The following is an 18,469-nucleotide window of genomic DNA, read 5'->3' as shown; positions in this document are numbered from 1 at the left end:
ACTGACACTTTACATCAAAGGTCACTCAACTCAGTTCACTATCTGATCTTTTGTCTTCTAACATATTCTTAATTTTCAAAAAGGTTTCTTCATCTCTGGCAGTATACTGAGAGCTTCCAATTTCATTATCTCATTGGTATATTTCACTAATTATTAAGATTTCTCTAATTGTAAGTCTGTCTTCCCAGGAAAATGTCTGAGTCCCCTCATTAGAGATATTAATAATCAGAAAATTGTGAACACAAAAAGTGTAGTTAAGTTGGGCATAACACTGAACTGCCAAAGGAACAGAGAACTCTCAAGTAGAAAGAGCTCTCCTAACTGTAATTTCATAAGGACCCATTCACTATATAGTGAATTTTCTTAAAATGAAATGAGCCAATATGATAAAGGATTTCATTTCCTTTGTTTATTTATGTTGAGCCATTCACCACATACACATTGAAAAACAATTTTCAAGGCAAGACCAACCAGCGTCTTATAAATTAACATACATGTGACATTCTGAAGGGTATCTTTTATTGTCCCTCCAGTTTTGGCTATCTCTACCCCCTTAAAAAAAAAAAGGCATAAAAATATCATAAGCTAGTAATAGAACTACCAAAACTTATTTACTGAAAAATAAACTACAGTCATTAAATGTTTGATGCTGTTGAAGTTATTGGCAAAAAAAGATTGAACAGAAATTAAACATTAAAGGTATATTAGCTGAGGAAGAGATATATTTGGAATAAAACTTTCAAAGAATAGAACATTTACCAAGGTATGAATAGTTTATAGAGTGCAAGTTAGCCTATCTCCCAAGGAGATTTGATAGTAAATGTAGATGAGATTGGGAGTGTAGGGAGGATTTAAAGGAAAAGGTCAATATAGGTTGCATGTGGAAATAGAGCTGTTGGGAGATATTTTGAAAATCACGAGTTCATACTATGTAACTGTTCATCTTTATCCTACTTTGTAGAAACAATGCATGAGCAATCCAGAAATGGAGGGAAACCCACAGGAAGTAAACAAAGAATTAACTTTTCATAGGCATGCTTACCCTGTTTTTTTAAAAATTGTGTTTATATTGGAAAGTGGGATGTTGTTACCTTCCATAGCTGGAGAGGATAAAAAAGGAAAAGAAAAAAGAATGGAAGGCAACAGTACCTACGTTATTTCCCAATGCAATTTTGAATGACTCTGATCCAACTTTCAGTTTCAAGCTGTTTAAATCTATCTCACTGACAGGCCCAAATCTAGTGCTCACATGTTTGGGACAATTAAAGTCAGCAGGGTCTGTGGCTCCCTAACCCAGGCTTTATTGTGTAAGGAGTAAACAGCCACTTGTAATTTAGTGAGTAAGTGCAGGTCTTTCATGATGCACATACCAGCTCCACTGAAAACCGATCAATTTCTGTGCTTGGCAGTGGCATTCATAAGGCCCCTATGGAGCATTATCCCATGCCTGAGGGTCATTACTCTTCCACAGAAGCACTGACAGTTGTGATGAATGGCAGTACCTGGGAAGAAGAGTGTTTGGATGTTTAAACAGATTACATTTTCCTTTTAGAGCAGTAGACATTAGATCACATCTTAGACTGTCTACCCACGTAGACAGTGAGGATGAAATCAGTGCGACTCATATGTGACTAGTGAGATTCAGATGTACCAATAATCGTTTCTACTGAGAGAAATGGACTTGAGTTTGCATCCTGTCACGATACTGTGCATGCTACCAAGCAATAGGTGATAGCCATATACAGCAGCTGAGATGCTGGGCTGTCAACAGGCGTGAGAGCCCGTCCATCACTATTATCTACAACAAGACTCATTACCTGCCAGCCAGTAAACATCCCATTTACACCATCTGCAATGAATTAAAAAGTGACGAAAAGAATCAGGATCTGTTTGAGTTGCAACATGATTGTCAAGTTTATTTTAATCTCTGGACGCCTTTCAGTTCTTTGAGAGACTTTAGGGGAAAGTATATGATGAAGAAGTCCAGGAATAGTCTGGCATTGATGATTGTCAGGTTTTTTAATCAGGAATTTACAAATACAACTGGCCTCTTAAAATGTAAGAAAGTCCAGGTCTTTGTCAATTACCTTTTCAGCCCTTCCCTGTCTTTGGTTTTGAGGTATGAGAGGACTGGGAATCAGTGTTTGATACTCCTAAGTTGATGCTGACTGCAGTGAGAAATATTTCATAAAAATGTATATTTCAACATAAACTCTGAGGCAAAGCTGGCACTGTATCCAGAAAGGAAGTAATGATTAGTTTCTAATTTACATGTGTAGCGATATCTTTGACAAGTGCAAATTCCATGTCCTATGGTAGGGTTCAGCCTTCCCAGGTGGCACAGTGATAAAGAATCTGCCTGCCAATACAGGAGCCACAGGAGATGCAGGTTCGATCCCTGGGTTGGGAGATGCAGGTTCGATCCCTGGGTTGGGAAGATCCCCTGAAGGAGGAAATGGCAGCCCACTCCAGTATTCTTCCTTGGAAAATTCTATGGACAGAGCTGCCTGGCGGGCTATGGTCCATGGGGTCGCAAAGAATCAGACACATGGTAAGGTTCTCTGTAACTGTTCCTACTTGAAGCAAGTTTTGAGGTATTAAAAAGATAAAAAGATCTACTGCCTCTAGAGACTATTTAATTATGTATGAGCAAACTAGTTGTCTGTCTAGATTACACATGTGGGCTGCCCAGTGGTAGAAACAGCAGAGCAAAAGAGTAAATAGAGGTATGAGACACAAACCACATGAGAAATAGCAGAAGGATGTGACATTTATTCATATACATCACCTTATTTTAGCAGAATCGCTTGTTTTTGCATCTTCCTTTTTCTTCATCAGGTATTCCAACAACAAGTAAATAACTTTCATTCCTGCCTTGAAGTTAAGGGTTCTCAGTGTTGCCCAAGTTACTGCTCTGAGCAAAGAGACCAATTCTGAAATGAGGATATTGAAGATAAGCCCTTCTGAAAATAGCCCTGGCCATGCAATAGGATTTTACTCCCAGAAATCCATCTCTTCCTCCCACAAATTGCCCTTGTGGTAGTAATATAGGAAGGAGATTATATATTACCTCATCTCCTTACAGAAAAAAGAACAAGTGCTATGGGAAAGCTTTGTGTCTTTTAATCATTCTAGGCATCCCCTGCCTTCAATATTTCACTGAAGAGGTCCTCCGTTGCCTTTAGAAAGACGCTCTAGTGAGAGAGAAAGAAACAGAGTAATGAAAATGATGACCTCATCTGGAAAGGCTTTCTAACCAAAAGGGATAAACTAGCTGTGACCGCCGTCCTCAAATCTGTGAAGCAGACAAGGATAGAAAGGTAGCATGAAGTGTGACTGAATCTTCAAAATTTTGCTTGGTAACTGTTCCATCTTGACACTACAATTTAGCAGGAGACATCATTTTTTTTTTTTTAACCACAAGCTCATCTTTATGTTTTTAGGGGAAACACGTAAATCTCTATGTAGAAGATTTTTAGGGCTACTGACCTTAACTATGCTGGAAATAAGGAAGAGAAATGTCACGTTGTGGGAATAAGGAAGCTATTTTGCAGAACCTAGCAAGGGAGTGAATGAGTTTCATTCTCCATTCCTCTTCTCATCTACCCAATTCTGAACTCATATGCTGTATTAATTCCATTAAGACATAGTTAATTGTTGATGGGGTCACATACAAGTATAGAGTTTGCTTCTCTAAAAATAAAACCTGATTATATTTGAGCCATTCAGCCCTGAACAGCATATTTTCAAACTAGAGTAGAAGGAATGTACCAGATAAGTTACACTGTGAATTTATGGTGCTCATTTTAACTAATAAAATTTACCTGTCTAATACTAAGATTGGATTAGGAAAGCCATAATTAATCTCTAATAGTATCAGAAAAGGGAAGCCCAGTATGCTATTAGTAAATGTACACATAATCAAACACAAAATCCTGATTTTTTTCACTGACTTTCCAAGGATCAAGGAAATACTTCAGGAAAGATGGTAAGAGGAGGCTAGTGTTTGGGAAAATAGGAGTTAAATTATACTTCAATTTATTACATTTTCCTGCAAAATAGCTTAATGTACATGCCAGGAATTAGTAAAAATTGGCTACTATCTCATGAAGTGTTACTACTTTATTTGAAACATCCTAGATCTATGTAGCAAACAAAATGCTGGAGTTCTTAAGGTCTTTTATATTGTCATGGATGTCTATGACAATAGATATGGTATTACGGTAAAGTCTTAGACTGGATTACTTCTCAAATCTGCTTGGGATTCTCCAGGCAAGAACACTGGAGTGGGTTGCCATTTCCTTCTCCAATGCGTGAAAGTGAAGCTGTTCAGTCATGTCCGACTCTTAGCAACCCCATGGACTGAGCCTACCAGGCTCCTCGGTCCATGGGATTTTCCAGGCAAGAGTACTGTGGGGTGGGGTGCCATTACCTTCTCCTTTCTCAAGTCTAAATGCCCAATTAAATGTGAGGCATTATTCTCAGTTACTTTCTTGAAAGATACCATATAACTGTTCCATGAAATAAACCTAGATTTAGAGAGAAGGTAAATTTTTGAAGCTACATTGAAGACACTTCTTGGAGTGACCCAACATCAGTAGTCAGCTTGGACTTATTTTTTTGTGCTTATATAAAACAACATTGTTGAAAAAAATAATTCTGAGGTCAGAAATGTAACACAGGGTAATAGATACAGTCTTTACATGCATCAGATGTGTAAGCTTCCACCATGGTTATGAACAAGCAAATAGAAAGAAACCATATTGGAATAACTGATCTTTGTGTCCAGCTTCATCCTACTCTACGAAATACAAGAAGATTGTGTGTGTGTGTGTGTGTGTGTGCACACGCGCACATGCGTGTGCATGCACGTGTGTGTTTAAAACAACAAACATGTATCAGATTGCTGGGGATAGCAGACAGTGGCCACATCTGCAGCAGAGACTTTTTTGTGGCAGCTCCTAAAGCTTATAACCATAGTGAACTATAGTGAACCATAGTGAACTAATTATAGTGAACCATAATTATATTGTTTAGAAACTCATGTCAGAGAAAAAGCTCTTTTGCCTTTACTTCCCCCATTAATGTTGGGCTGCTTGGAAATAGGCCACGGGAACATTTACTGAATCTCTGTAACTTTTCCGTTATTTCAATGGTTGTAAAGTAGAATAGAGTAGTGAATAATTTAAGGAAGTAAAAAATCAGGAGGATTCAAGTAAAAAGTTTAAAAAGGTGCCACTGTCCTTGACTCCATCATCTTTTTGAATTAGATTTCATAACTCATGAGGTCTTCTCCCTTGATGTCTGTTGCCAGAGAACTTTAGCTAGAGACAAAAATAATAAGGAAATATAGTTAAGCTCTAATAGGAAATAGATACCTAGATATCTAGAATCTCCATGTTTTTAGCTGCAGATGTTTCCATTTATTTATGGAATTAAAAGTGTTCTAAAACAATAAAAGTTCTGTGAGGTTTATTTCTTTAAAGACCGTATTAGAAGTTTACAGAAACATCTGAGGCACAATCAGGATATGTCCAGTGACAGCCTTAAATCTACTTACTTCCTTTCTGGCTTCACTAGTAATGTACCTTAAAGGCTAGGAGAAAATTTTACATTGAATACCACATAATGAGTGGAACTTCGCTTAAAATAGTTTGTAAGAGTAAAATCTGAAATATTATCTGTGGTTTCCATAGAAGAGCACTTTCTTTCCCTGAATATCTCACTTTTGACCTAATGCTCTTTTATTTACTTGATTGCATATATACCTTTTCTTCGTTTCCATTTGTCAAATGTTGTCTATCTTGAAAGTGTGAAAGCGTTAGTTGCTCAGTTGTGTCAGACTCTTTGTGACCCCGTGGACTGTAGCTCCCCAGGTTCCTCTGCCCAAGGGATTCTCCAGGCAAGAATATTGGAGTGGGTAGCCATTCCCTTCTCCAGGAGATCTTCCTAATCCAGGGATAGAACACAGGTCTCCTTTACTGCATGTAGATTATTTACCCTCTGAGCCACCAGAGAAGCCCAAATAGAAATACAGGAAAGGAAGCTAGACAGGTGGCTTGTGGCAGAGCCAGGATTTAAACCCGGGAAGTTCAACTGAAAATATCCATACTCTTAACCATTGTGCTATTCTGTCTGTCCCTCTCAAAGTTCATTACTTTTATGCAATCCTTCATGCCTACTTCTTTTCACCTTTCTCTCTAGCAAAGGTCACTGATTCCTCCTAGGCACCCCTCTCCCTACAATTTTTGGTGGTGCTTGTATGAAACTTAGTACTTAATTTTCATCATCATCTGGTATTAGTCTGATTCCTCTGCTAGATGCAAATTCTTCAAGTGAAATAAGTTTACTTGGTATAATGTCTTAGACATAGTAAATTCTCAATAAATAGTATAACTCTAATTGAATCTCTTTCATTTTAAATAGGGAATTTTTTGAGAGTTTTCCATACTACTTAAAGGACAGACTTATAATAAATAAAAGCATCTTTATATCCAAAATTAGAAAGACAATAAAAGTAAGCTATAAGCTCCCTTTGTTTCTTAAACTTGGGCATCTTTTACTCCAGATCCTCTTTAAAAAAACTTATCTTAAGCTCTGTGTGTTCAAAAGATAACTCATGAATTATGATTTTTAAGATGGAAGAAAACTGGGAGAAAATAAAGAAATCAAGTATGAAACCAGAAAGTAAGAAATTATAATTTTCTTCCTAAAGGGTGAATGTTAGTCCTTAAGGATAACCAAAAAAGATCACAAAGCTAAAACAACACATTTATTGTCTTCAAGGCTTCCTCTTTAAGTGAAGAGGAAACAGTGTTAAAGAATGGCAGTCTTGTCTAGTGCCATGCTTATACCAAGCTAAAGACAAATCCACTTGCAATTTGGACTTTGGTTTTTCACAGTGAATGTTAGTCAATTTGATAAATATGTGTGCTTTAGGCAAGTAATCAAGCAAACTATGGATTAAGTGATACAAATACAACTAATTACTGAATTAAAATGTACTCAGGAAATACTTTAATTGCATAAGAAAAATAGGATCGGATGTGATGATTGATTAAAAAAATAAAGAAGATATAGTTAAATAGAAGTAGAAAGGAAAGTGAGAAAAGCAAAATAAAAGTAAGATATTTGGAGTCAATTGCTCAAGCAAGAAAAGTGTCACGTACAAAGTATACTTCTTAACTGATAGGTTAACCAAAAGTCTGATATCAGCATCAGTTCAAAAAATGTCAGTTTGTAACCCGTTATGAAATCAACCCTGTCCATAGCTTTACAGGAAAGAATATTCTTTGTGTAATGAGTTAGAGAAATTAAAAAAGAGAAAGGCTCAAAGGAGGACAGTAGTAAATTGTTTATGTCCTAAATTGGGCATCATTAGCACTTTTATAGTTTGGTGGAAATTGCTATGTGAAAGCCAAATTTCTATTTACAAAAAGAAAATGATACTATAGTAGAGAATGGATTGCACTGTATAGACTTAAGCATGAGGGGCCGTTTTGGTACCAGTAATAGTACCATGGTGAAAAAAACAGTGAGGGTATACAGTGAACGCGTACCAGAATTTTGCCATTAATTTAAATACATTTTAGAAAGGGAAATATAAATATGGGACTGATAGAATTGTATATAATTGTCCCACTCTACTACATCAGGTACTATAAAATTAACACTTGAAGAAAATATTCGACACACACACCAGGTGGACTGCTTAAGGTAAGGTCTTATTTATAGTTATAAGGACTGGTGAACAAGACTAAAATGAACACATAAAATGCTCTTTGGATGGATGGACATTTAGTGAAATGTCATAAAAGGATTTTGTTTCCTTGAATAAGAGGAGCATCTGCCATTATATAGAATAGCTATAGAATTGCCATCCTTCATATTTTGTCAGTAGCCAAAGGTCAGAAATAAATAGAGTAATACCTTGGTATATTAAGAGGCTTTCATATGTTTATTTCTTCGGGTACTTTTTAACCTCTGTGAAAAAGTTATTTTCTTTTCCATGACTAGTTTTCTTCAAAGTAAGTTTTCATCTTAATAGTTATAAAGAAATAAGATTTCTACATCCATTTCTTGTGCTCTTCTTCCTTTATATTAATGGTTAAGAAAGAATCCAGCCATGTTTTTAAAACTTGATTTCCTTTTGATATACTTATGGGTGAACCTGACTCTGAGACTGACTGATAGCCTGAGGCTCTGCAGCTCCTTAGACATCAGCTGCACGAGAGAAGGGAGATGATGTAAGAGATTAGTAGAGGGGTGTAGGTCAGCTCCCCATGGCTTTCCACCACACCTGAACTGAGGATGAACAGAAGCTACCGCCACTGGATTCTTGCACATTGCTTTGTGCAAAATAAGTGTGTATTTTGCTTTTTCCTCTCAACCCTAAACAAGCAGGAATTCACAATATTATTGATAGTAGTTTTAATACAATGGCCATAAGGCCAAAACTCATGTGAGGCAGAGAGTGAGCATGTATCCATTCCAGGAGCTGCATGGTTTCTAATCAGGACTGATCTGGGTAGAAATTTAAACCTACTGTAACCAAAAGACATCTTATTCACTGGCTTCATTTAAATGCATAAATGCTATTTGAGAGGGGAAAAAAAAGATATCCAAGTATACTAATACAAATTACTTGATTATAAATTATGTCGAGATGGCACATCTATCACTGATGAAAGCACTGCTCTATCGGTGGCCCGAGAATTACAAACAATGGAAAATTAATGTAGAAAATGAAAATGTACTCTTTACATAACGTTGCAAACAGGTTTAAACCATTTTCCATTGAGTGATGGAACTTTTATGTCTCTTTAGTATAAGCTTTACACATAGTTGTATTGTAAACCTTACACACACATAGGTCCTTCATAAATACTTGCTTAATAAAAAATTAGGTAGCTGAATTAAAGTTGTAAGCTGTTATGTAACATTAGAGAAAAGGGGCTTTACTTCTAAATCTGTGTCTATAATTTACACACACACACACACACATACACACCCCTAATCATCTGGATATCCCATCACTGCCCAAAGCATCTTCCACTCCAGGAATCTACTTTCTTTTCTAATTACTGTCCTTTAGACCCTTTCCTTGGACAAGGCAATGGCACCCCACTCCAGTACTCTTGCCTGGAAAATCCCATGGATGGAGGAGCCTGGAAGGCTGCAGTCCATGGGGTTGCTGAGGGTCGGACACAACTGAGCGACTTCACTTTCACTTTTCACTTTCATGCATTGGGGGAGGAAATGGCAACCCACTCCAGTGTTCTTGCCTGGAGAATCCCAGGGACGGGGGAACCTGGTGGGCTGCCGTCTATGGGGTTGCACAGAGTCGGACACGACTGAAGCGACTTAGCAGCAGCAGCAGCAGCAGCAGCAGCAGACCCTTTCCTCAGGCCCTGACATTAGTATCATTTTAAAATTCTCTTCTTTTGCCCTTCACTTCCCATTTAATCAGTCACTAAATTCTAGTTCTCTCCCAACATCTCTTGAGTTGTCCTTTTTCTTCTGTTTATTTTCAGGACCTCACAGTGGGCCTGGAGAAAATGGCTCTCATCTCCTTTCTGAACCAATAGAAATAGGCCACCTTTCCTTCAGACTGTTTTCAGAAAACAGTCTTTTAAGCGTCTAAAATCATTGCTGTCACCCATCATTTCTTTATCTCATTTTCTTGGTTTAGGATACTACTCTTCTGCTTTTCTATCTCTAGATTAAAATCCCAATTCATCCTCTAACTGTCACCTCCTCTAGTAATACTTATTCTCCTTGGCTTCTCTTCCCCAACACCAAGGTCACCATGAACTTCTGTCTCCCCAAAAGCAGAATGAACAGGGGTTTGGTTGGCATCTTGGCAGTCTCTGTGACCAAGTGAGTCAGTTCTTCATGCACCCACAGTGTCCCTCCTGCTCTGATTGCCCTGTGCTCTCTACATCAGGGGTCAGTGAGCTGGTCCTTTCCCATCTCCATGACCTGAACCATGCTCTCTCTCCACTCTGGGATGTTCTTCTCTCTCACTTTAGAAAATGTAGATCCATCACTCCCTTCCACATCCTCTGTTGTCCTATTACCCTGAAGTCTTTATATATCCTGTACTCACTTGTGTATTGATCTGTAAGTGTTAAGTAGTGTTGCCTGTATAGGTTTTGTTGCTCCTAATTCCCAGAAAGACTTACAAACATCCCAAGGGAGTAGAGAGCGTTGCTTTAAGGACGGTGCAGAATTCTCCACATAGAACTTCTTCAGTAGACATTTGCTTTCTGCCTAATGAAGCATGTGACCACTGGATCTCAGTAAGACATCTGGATTCTCCAGACATGATTGAAAATAGCCATATGTTGCAAAAGGATGCACCACACATCTGTAACCCACTGGTGCAGGTCAAGAGCTTGAAAATGATTGAGGAGCAAGACTTATTAGTCGGGAGGCCTTGAATACGGTCTACCATGTGAAGAACATCAAAGGACCTATGTTTCCTAGCCAAGCAATAGTTCTCAGAGGCAGTGGGCCAGGTTCACCATTCGGTAGAGGAAGTTTGCCAAATGTTGTTGTAATATTCAAATGGGTTTGTCCTTAAATGAGCACATCTGATGAGCATCCCCACCCAGGCTGCTCTCTGAAGATGTAAGTGGGCAGCAAAGCACAAGTGTGACTCAGTCAGCTGCCAGAGACTGACTGGCTCCGAAAACATCCACACCCACCACTTTACACTCTGCAGAATTTTACTCTAGTTGTGCCAGCCCCATGTTTGAGAATTATCAATGAACCAGTAAGGGAGAGAGGCCATCAAGATTTTTCCTGTATTTATGGATCTCAAAAATTCTTCATTAGAAAACTGTAACTGACTCTCTGAAGGTCTCTTGGGGACAGCTATTATGTAAGAAAATCTCCTTCTGACTCTGTTTTAGCCCACCTAATAAAATCTGATGGCAGCACATGGATTGCTTCAGGGAACATAGTTTCGGGGTTAAAAAAGACCTAGAATTAAATTTTATATCTTGCTCCCAAAGAAGGGCTGTCTATCTGAGAGTATATAGAAAGGTCTGTTTTGGCCATGAATTAAAGAAACATTTTATGAAGATGGTTCAGATCAAAGATTTGAACAGACCATTACTTTAACTAGAGGCTTGGATTATGTACTCTTAAGTAATGGGGTAGAACCCCTTCCTCCAGCCTGATAAAGAGAAGCAGCCTATGAGAAGCCTTTGATGTCTCTGCAACGGTTGTCGATGACAATCACACTTTACCAGCACCATAGCTAACCTCTACCTCACTGCAGGTAGGCATTATTATCCCAATTTACACGTGAGAAAAAGGTTTAGAGTTACCAAGCAGCTTGCACATAGGACACAGCTAGTAAGTGACTGGTAAACAGCCGGCTCTCTCCGGTGCCAAAGCCGTTTCTCTTGGTCCCCACTCTGCTGCCTTCTAACCGAACAACACAACACACGTGAAAGCATTTTGCAAACTCTAAAGTGGTAATGGTAGTTTATGTGGGAAACAGAAAGTCCTGAGAAGGGCAATGTTCAGATTACCCCAAAGAGAGAATAAATGGACTTTATTCTAAACACTCTAAAGTTACTAGCAGCCCTCTTTGTTATATACGAAAGGCCATCTGGAAGCATCCAGTAACAATGAGGTTCATGTTCTTTTTTCACTAGCCTAGCCAGGTGCATAAATATCCAAAGCAGTTTTCCCTCCTTCGTATCCAGGGATTCTCATGGATTTTGCCATTCCAAGGAGAAAGAAGGGGTATGAGCAGAATTCTTGTATTTTATTTAACCTATGTATCAACTTCATGAGCCACTTCATTTTAGTTTTCTGACAGGGTCCCTTCATGATAACTGCTTGAAATAGGGAGTCATTCTTCTCAATATATTGATGGAATAATAGAAGTTCCTAGAGATACTATCTTCCATGTTCAATTAGTAAACAATTAAATACAGGCTGAATGAAAAAGTTTTCAACATAGCTGGGAGATAAAAATCTAGTTTTTAAGAACACTTTTTATTTAATTTTTTGGTCTTAGGTAATATGACTTTTGTTAAATAAAATAGATTTCTTCACCCAAATCACTGGGTTTTTTTTTCTTGTTGTTACTGATTTGTTCTCATTATTTCAAAAATGGCTCTAGGTGGCAATTCTCAGCATTTTAGCAAGGAGATCATTTGTAGACAAACACTTAAAGGATATAAATGATTATTTCAAATTCTTTAATCAAATAAAACTTAAATGATCACTGTTTTGAACTTCATTTACCTTATAACCAAAACCACTAAACCTAACTATGACTAGTCTTGCCTTTATGATACTAGCTGATGGTGAACTATGATATGAACGCTTTGGGTCACTGCCTCATGTCAGACTTAGTAGGTGCTTGTTAAATTGTTGCTGAATGCAATACCTCCAAATTGTCATCTAGTTTTGTGAGGTTTCCTGGAGTAGGGAGGGAGGTATTTAAATTAGCAATATTTACTCATTTCCTGAGATTTTTTCATGCTTATTCTCAAAGGTAAATTATGAAAATCTTTAAAGAAAAGGACTTCAAAAGTTTTTGAGTTAAACTATCATAGAAAGAAAAGTCTTGCCTTCCTCAGAAAATAACCATTGCTTTCTTCATGACCATTGAAACCTTAACTACTTTCTTAGTCTTAGAAGAGTTAACTGCAATATTATAAATGTATGGTGATATTGCTAAAAACCTTGGAGAATATAAGTCTTTGGGTTTAGATAGCTAGGGTCCTTGGCTTATTTTGGAAACAGGCCACTTTCTAATAGAATTTATATTAGTTAAAGGTTTTATAGTCAGTTTATTAATTGATAAGAAAATGAAGTACTAAGAAGATAAGTTAATTTGTTCCACATCACAGGAAGTCAGAGATGATACGTGATGCTGACATCATTGATCCAGCTACTCCCCTGTTTGAAATCTCGTCTCTACCACTGTTTTAACATAGGAAAAGCCAACAAGGTTCAGAAATTATTGTTTTTTTTTTTTTTCTGGGTATTACATGTGTGTGAAACTTTTTGCTTTCAGTAATTATCAATTGTGATTCATGGCTTCAGTATAAATCTCCCTACCTTTCATTTAAATCCACTTATTGCATTGTAGTACACCCAGGAGCAAATCCATTTGGCTGTGAATGTGCCAGGAACTGTGCAATAAATTATCAGTCTATTGAATAAAGCTATTGAAGAATACGTATTTATACCCTTGGAAAGAAATTTGGCCATGTTACTCTGAGTGGGTTTGATTAACCTGAACCTTGCCTGTATACCCCACTGCCAGAAGAGAAAAGCCAAGTAGGTGGAACACATGTATCTTTTCTGTACCTGTCTGCTAGACCTCGAACAAGATTACTGTTGACAGGGAAAAGCAAATTTCCTTTTCATTCCACAAAGTAACTTAGCTGCTTTTACATGCAAAAGCCCTTCCTCCCAACCTCCTTTCTCCTTCCCTCACCCCCTCCCCCTTAATTCCTGTCTGGAATGGATTCCTCCCAAATGAGGATAATCCTGCCTTACTGTTTACTCACTTGGTTGCCTTCCTGGGCTCTGCATCGTCCACAACAGGCTTTTTTGCTGCTTTTATTTATTCGTGCCAGAATGCACTTAGGAGTTTTTATTATTGTTTTGGTTGAGGTGGCACTTTAGCTTTAAGTCCTTATATTTATGATTTATAACTTTCTCTCTAAATTGCATGTTGGACTAGAATTTCTCAAGCATATTCTTTCTTTAGACACAACTGTTTCATAACATTTGAAGAAAATATTGAGCATGGCACCTCAATATCTAGGAATTCATTTCACTCGTTTGCTTTCAGAATTAGCTGATGTACCTGATGCATCATGTATTGAACACATCTGTATGCTCAGTGATAAGCCACAGACACATACCCATCCTAAGGGAACTATTATGAAAAAAAAAAAATAAATATATATATATGTATAAAAAACACACCACTATATACCTTTTAATAGAATAAATCTAAATGATAATTTTGTGTTTCAGAAATACATATGGACAACCAAATGATGGTTAAAGTATGGTTATTCATTCTGTAATGGTAGTAGTTGAATGGTACTATAAATTCCAAGAGAGCTTTACAAAACCTGTGTGACATACGTCACTTCATTTAATCTTCATGATAACCTTACAAAATGGATATAATTACTCCAGTAATAAGACTCAGAGAGGTTAAATAATTTGCTCAAAGTCATCTTGGCTAGTAAGTAGCATTAAAAGGACTTGAATCCCTATCGAACCATCCCCAGAGTCTTGGTTTGTCTATTAAATATACCCATAAACTTGAATATTCTGATATACTCTCTTAAGTCGTAGTTTCACATGAATACCTTCTGTCAAATGTTGGAAGAACAGACTCATATGTACTATCCCAGCCCACAGATTGATTGTTTTTACATAAATTGTCTTTTCTTCTCCAGGGGATGGCTAGAAGTGATGGTTAAAGGATTTATAGGGGAAATGGACAAATTCCTAAACAAAAGCATGATAATCACTCAAATGGGGCATTGTAACTTAAAACTAATTGCATTTTCCCAATACTTTTGATTATATAAAGCTCTAAGCAGACATCTATGAGGTGAATTCAAGCCTATTGTACTTTGTATTCTTTCTTAGGAACTCTATCACAGACACATTTAAATGAAACATATATTGCAAAAAATCATATGAGGAATGTTGCAGAACTAACAAGATAGTGGCACTGGAAACCTTAATTTTAAATTTCATGATTTTTGTGCAATTAGAAGCTCAACCTTAAAATTTCATGAACTTAGCATTTTTTGCATTTAATTATAGATATTGGGTTAAAGCTATGGAAGTTAATATTTTAAGCCTCCATTAACGATTGTAATCGATTTTTTGTATTATTTTTTGGTATAATAACCAAAAGAGCACTTAACCTGGACAGGAATAAATCTGGGATTCTAGAGATTAATATTAAATCTGCTAATGTATTGTCCTACCATTCCCTGGAAGACTGGGTTATCTGATGCTACATGCAAGAGTTTACAGGTGACAAGAATCTGTAGAAAATAGCCTAGGTTTCAGTAATTTCCCTTTGAACTGTCAGAGTAACATTGTTTTTTCAGTTTCACAGTAGGATGTATTTTAAGCAAATGGAGGATGGGGATTCAAAGATGAAAGGAATCGACATAAAAACTAAAGGAATTGCTTAATTTGTAAAATTAACCCTGTGTCATGATTCTTCATTAGGGATATTTGCTACACTGATTCAGCACCAAGCACAGGGGGCAAATGGGACAGAAAGGGCACTAACTGTATTGAAGATGGCACTAGAAATTTGGAGGGCTCTTAATAATTAGGCACTTAAGCTCACCTAGAGAAGTGATTAGTGTTTAGAAGTGAAGACATGGCTACAGAAACACAGATAAATTAGAAGGGAACAAAATGTCCAGTTTGCCACAGTTCTTTTAAACAATTATAACCCGCACAAGGGCTGTAGAAATACTATATTCATGCTGCTTGCACAGCCCCCACACTCTGTCTGGTCCCAGTGAGTTCAACTATGGTGGTAGAGATGTAACCTGAGCATGAAGATCCCTAGATTGTTTTTGTTTCACATCTCTATCACTGACTCACTGATACTCTCAAAGAAAGCTACTCACTCTTGATTTTTCCATTCTCCTACTTGTGATATGGATGAAATGCCTTCCTCTCAGATAATACTAACCTTTATATCATTTTTTTTTAATTCATGTGTTGAGAACAGTTTACAACTAAGAGAAGGTGAATATTTACAAACACATGGTAAGATCTCACCAGGGGCTAGCAATCCAAACATGGATAAAACATTGTCCTCAAGTAGTTCACAGTCTAGTGAGGGCCATGAAGAACTGGGAGGGTGGATACAACCTAGGAAAGAGATCAGATAAAATAGGTTAAGTACATCAGTGCCACGACGAGAAGGACATGATGGTTGGATAATTAAAAAGCAATAATAAGTATGCAGTGGTAAATAAATGTTAATGATAATAATAATGTGATGTAGTGGAAAGAGGGCTTCCCAGGTCCCGCTAGTGATAAAGAAACTACCTGTCAGTATAGAAGATGTAAGAGACGTGGACTCAGTCCCTGGGTCGGGAAGATCCCCTGGAGGAGGGCCTGGCAACCCACTCCAGTATTCTTGCCTGGATAATCCAGTGGACAGAGGAGCCTGGCAGGCTACAGGCCATAGGGTCACAAAGAGTCAGACATGACTGAAGTGACTTAGCACACAGGCATGCACGTATGTGGTGGAAAGAACCCTGGAATAGGAGTTGGTTCTGGTCTCGCTGCCAACCACGTGTGATCCGGAGTAATATTAATACTCTCTGTTTCTGTGTTTCTTTATCTCAGAAATGGCTGTAATATCTGATTGCTTATAACAAAACATCAGATCAGATCAGATCAGTCGCTCAGTCGTGTCCGATTCTTTGCGACCCCATGAATCGCAGCACATCAGGCCTCCCTGTCCATCACCAACTCCCGGAGTTCACTCAGACTCACGTCCATCGAGTCAGTGATGCCATCCAGCCATCTCATCCTCTGTCGTCCCCTTCTCCTCCTGCCCCCAATCCCTCCATTGAGCATTAAATAAGAACTGTGTATATGGCAGTACCTCGAAAACTTCATAGTGCTGAGCAGATATCTAGCATTATAACTATTATATTACCAAAAGAGGTGGAGAATCAACATAGTTAAATGAGTGATTCAAACCAAAACTCATTTCACCAAAAATGCCAAATAACTAAAACAGAATTAAACTTTGGTGCTTAAGTTGTGTGAATAACACCTCTGACTAAAATTTTGTTGTATGAGGTTGATATGTTCTGGCCACAAACTAGCAGTATAATTGTGACTTTCCAAAATTATAATTTTCTGAAGCTAGGAGAAAGAAACTTAAAATTGGAAAAAGCCTGGACACTTATACATTAAAAATGACAGGATGAAAAAGAAGGAAGATTGTACTTTTTCCAAATGTCAAAATTTTAAATGCTAATAAAATCCAATAAACAGGATATTTACCATGGCTACAACAGCTAGCAAAGGTTAGCATGGACAAGGACTGGAAGCCATTGAAGGTGCTGAGGGACAGCAATCAATGAGAATGCCAACCCTGGATGAGTTTTAATCTCACTGGCATGTGCTCAAGTCATGAGCTGCTTCTTTCATAGACTGTACTGAATCATAACCATTATTTATAAGAGTTTTTTAATGCACATATGATTTCATTACAGTGCTTTTTATTTTTCATAACAGAAGTTACTTTTGACTCAAAGTGAGAAAACTGTTCTTATGTGATTTAACTCCAACAGTTTGAGTAGGATGACAGAGTGCTCAGACACAAACAGGGCCTGTCTCTACACATCTCAGACAGAGAGAAGAATATTCAAACATGTGTATCTTGCACTTAATTTAAACTGCGTGGTTGGTTACCTATCTCTTTGGCAATTCAGTATAAAGTTTTATTACTGTGAAATAGAATAGGGTAGGGATTTATGTCACACAAAAATGAATTTCCATGGATTGGAACACACATGAAATAATTTAGGTAAGCAGTATGTCAAATGAAAATTTAAGATGTTAGAGCTGGTGGTGCAAAGGGGGGAAGCAAAGAGGAGGTTTGTGTAATAGATGATAAATATATCACCAGGGAAAGAAAAAGAACCACAGTTGCTATAGGAAGTTATTATTAATGTTGAAGAATTGTAGAAAACATTGAAGAATGAATTTCAAGATCAAGAAATCAAAGTAACTGATTAGATGAGGGAGGAGTCTCATTTGAATGTCAGTGGAAAATAGAACACTTAAAATCAATGCAAGGCCTTACAATTATACCCAAAAGAAGAAGTGAAAGTGTTAGTTGCTAGGTCATGTCCGGCTCTTTGCGACCCCCATGAACTCTAGCTCGCCAGGCTTTTTGTCCATGGGATTCCCCAGGCAAGAATATTGAAATGGGTTGCCATGCCCTCCTCCAGGGGATCTTCCCGACCCAGGGATCGAACCTTGGTCTCCTGCATTGCAGGCAGTTTCTTTACACTCTAAGCCACCAGGGAAGCCCTCACAATTATACCCAGGAAGGGATGGAAACCACAGGCCTAGAGTTTCTGCAGGTTTGGGCTTTAGGGACATTTTTTAAACTCTTCTTTTGCAGAGGTTATGGAAGGAAGAGCAGTGAGCACAGCTCCTGTCACCTCTGAAAAAATCTTTTCTTTCCATTAAATTTTGTTTCAAAGCAGTCCCGATTGAAGAAATGAAATGTGAGAATGTTCACTCTCAGAACAGTTCTCGTGATTCTCTGCCAGTTCACAGGGTAATTCAGGTATGATGGAAGGGTTGAAAATCTTTTTGTCATTCCATTCTTCTTGCCTCTTTTACATGTTTGTGTGAAGAAATTCATAGTGGTAGGTCTCGACATTGAGTTAAAAGAAGTCCT

The 18,469-nt window shown here is 37.7% G+C and overlaps 1 protein-coding gene across 43 annotated transcripts in view; it reads left to right on the top strand.

Annotated features, from left to right (window-relative positions):
* ZBTB20 (zinc finger and BTB domain containing 20) overlaps positions 1-18,469 on the top strand; it is an 863,676-nt gene that overhangs the window by 604,883 nt on the left and 240,324 nt on the right. For 2 of the 43 annotated variants that reach the window (XM_070794751.1, XM_070794075.1), the window contains exon 1: positions 1-18,469. This exon is cut by the window's left edge and continues 16,187 nt beyond it; it is cut by the window's right edge and continues 27,248 nt beyond it. The exons of the other annotated variants lie outside the window; for them this stretch is intronic. The gene's annotated coding sequence lies outside the window, so the exon portion shown is untranslated. 43 annotated transcript variants of the gene reach the window in all.

This window comes from Bos indicus, chromosome 1 (genome assembly GCF_029378745.1).
Source record: "Bos indicus isolate NIAB-ARS_2022 breed Sahiwal x Tharparkar chromosome 1, NIAB-ARS_B.indTharparkar_mat_pri_1.0, whole genome shotgun sequence".
NCBI classification, from domain to species: domain Eukaryota; kingdom Metazoa; phylum Chordata; class Mammalia; order Artiodactyla; family Bovidae; genus Bos; species Bos indicus.
Note: the sequence above shows the minus strand (reverse complement) of the source record. Positions and strands in the feature narration are given on the sequence as shown.